Below are 3,038 nucleotides of genomic sequence, written 5' to 3'. Positions count from 1 at the left end.
GAGCCCAGGGGCTTCTTATAGTGCCCAGTGGTGATTTCCCCATGGCCAGCATGTAGGAAAAGAGGGAGTGGCCAGGGAACGTGTGACCTGCCCCAGGAGGGTGAGGACGCCCAGGAATCTGAGTCATGGCCCACACCTTGTCAGTGAGGCCCACTCTGTGAGCTGCCCTTGGATCCAGATATCCCCTGCCAAACATTAACTCAAATGTGCTTTGTAAAGCCCAATATTTGGTTTCCCACTTGGTACTTCCTTGAAAGAGATGAGACCAAAGTAGTCTTTGTAGATGAGACAGAGTTTGGAGGCTCCATGGAGGAAAAGCAACCCTCAGTCCTTTGCCTCACAGCACTTCTAGTGCTCTCCCCCATTTTACTGAATACTACTTTTCACAGACAGTTAGGGAACTTGCCTTAGGGACTGTGGCTCTCCTCCAGGAGCGACTGAGCTTCCCTCTTCAGTTCCTATTGCCCAAGCTGTCGTTGACCTGTTCCTTACAGTGACTGTTTCTAGACAAAGTTGTCTAACAACCCCACTCTGAAGGAAAGACCAGCAACGTTTTGTTCCCTGGCCAACCAGGTAGGACTCTGCCCTATCAAGCACTCACCACTGTATGCTTCATGTAGGGAAGAGAAAACACCCAAATAAACAAAGGGATCCCGATGACCCAGTGCCCGCTCTCCCAGGCCAGGGCACTGCCCCAAACCCAGTCAAGGAGGACCCCAGGAGCAGTTTCTCTCTCCAGAAAACTTTGACCTCTATTGCCCCTGAGCTTCTTGTGAGCCAGCCAGGCATTCAAGATCTCAAGCTTATTCTTCATAAAACTGAGAAATAAGATGCATTTTCTCTTGCTCAGCAGCTCTGACCCTGGGCTCCAGGATCCATTTGCCCTGCTCAACATTTCACACACCTTTGTGACCTCTGCCTTCTTCCCTAGAGAATGAAAAAGGTGTTAGTCTTGGTATTAAGACCCAGCTCTGGGCCGGGGATGCTGGCTCGCACCTGTAATCCCAGCACTTTGGGAGGCCAAGGTGGGAGGATGGCTTGCTCAAGAGTTGGAGACCATCCTGGGCAACATGGTGAGACCCTGTCTCTACAAAAAATGAAAAAAATAGCCAAGTGTGGTGGTATGCACCTGTGGTCCCAGCTACTTGGGAAGCTGAGGTGGGAGGATCACCTGAGCCTGGGAGGTTGCGGCTGTGGTGAGCCATGTTCACACCGCTGCACTGCAGCATGGGTGACAGAGTAAGGCTGTCTCAAAAGAACAAAAACAAACAAAAAAGCTTTGTCACAATGAGTCGGTGGCTTTGGGCATGTCACTTAGCCCCTCTAGGGTTGTAACAATTCCTAAATTGTTTGAATTAAATGAAATATTGTATGGGAAGTTGCTTATGACTTTTGACGTGCCATAAAAATGTCAGCTTTTTTACTGTTTGTTTAATTTCCTAAAGACTAGATCAATATGTAAGATTGCTGGGTTCAAAACAAGGAGAGAAGGTTCATGCCCCACTCCACCCCACCCCAGAAGCTCCACACAAACTCTCAGAATAAGCACAGTGCTAATGTGAGAAACAGGGTCTTAAACCCCTGGTACACTATTCAGAAACTGGGATGGTGGGGAGGGGGAAGGGGGGACAGGAAAACCACAAATGGATGGATAGAGAGTGAAGAAGAACAGATAGGAAGAAATGTGGGCTGTAAAGTTCATTGTTCTCTGTGGGAAGCAGTTCAGCCTTGGCCTCTTTGGTCAAATGTTCTAACCACTTAGATCCCCAGTCCAAGGCAGGGAATGTATACAGAATGTGTGAGAATGAAAACTGGGAGACTGAATCCATTATTCTAAGATTGAATGCAATGAATATGGACATAAGGAGAAGAATGTGTCTCTACCTCCAGCACAATTCCCCTCTTCCTCCCGATTCCCACCAAAACAAAAGGCAAATCTGTTCTCATTTGCTAGTAGCCTCTGCATGTGGCTGTAATGAGCCTTCCTTGTACCTTTTTTCAGGGAGCACATTGGTGCCCTGTCAGAAAGAAAATCTCATTAACAGTGGTATAGCCTGTAGTCATGACTACCTTTAAGGTCTCCTATGGCCAATTCATTAGAAGACCCCTTACCAGAGGGGTGGCAATACTGCAGAAATGGGACAGCAGTTCTCCCAAGCACAAATGTGCCTTAGCCAGGGAAGAACCACCCACCCACTGTGCTCATAAGCTTCTTTGTTCTTGTATGGCTCCAGAGTTTCCAGAATAAAACTTTAATCTATTTGGTACCCCTCAAATGCACAAAAGCATTGGTGATGCCTCCGTAATGAGATTATTAATAATAATGAGATTATTAATAAAAATAGTTTGATCAGTTTCCCTGCAAATACCTTTGTCCTAAGAAACAAGCAGCCTCCTGGTTGTATGACAGACTCAAAGACAGGAGCAAAATTATCAGAGCTGCAAAGCAAAGTGTATTATTTGTAAAAATGAAAAATGTGTTCTACCCTGGGCTCCTTCTAGAGTAAGGGGTCACTGAAATTCACTTGAGTAATACAGCAATCTTCACTGACAGTTTGAAAGAAAGTTACTATTTATGCACTTCATTAAGGGGAACTCCCCAAACCATACTTCTTGAACAGTTGCAACACACAAGGAAGACATCCGTGTAGATATAACTTTGATTTAATCCTCCTGTCATTAAAAATCAAACATACTGCTGCATTTTTGCAGGAGGATATCTATGGGGTATCTGGTATATACGAGGAAAACAGAGGCTGTGTTTGGTCTACAGATTGGTAATAGAGGCTTTTCATATCAGTTGACTACATCGTCAACAACCCTCAAATTTCTATTAGCAATATCAACAATCGTGTATATAAGTAATAATCAGCTGACCCCATTTATTTACCCTGGAAAGTGGTCCCTCAGTTAACAGTGTGTGTTAGAGCCTACTCTGTGCAGAACATCAGGCCCTATGACGATAAGGAAAGAAGAATGCATAATTTTTTCTAATGAAAATGCCTAGTCACTTACGGAAGGCAGGCCACTTCAGGGAA

The sequence above is a fragment of the Gorilla gorilla genome, chromosome 14 (genome assembly GCF_029281585.2).
Source record: "Gorilla gorilla gorilla isolate KB3781 chromosome 14, NHGRI_mGorGor1-v2.1_pri, whole genome shotgun sequence".
Classification (NCBI taxonomy): Eukaryota; Metazoa; Chordata; class Mammalia; order Primates; family Hominidae; genus Gorilla; species Gorilla gorilla.
This window is presented reverse-complemented; position numbering follows the sequence as displayed.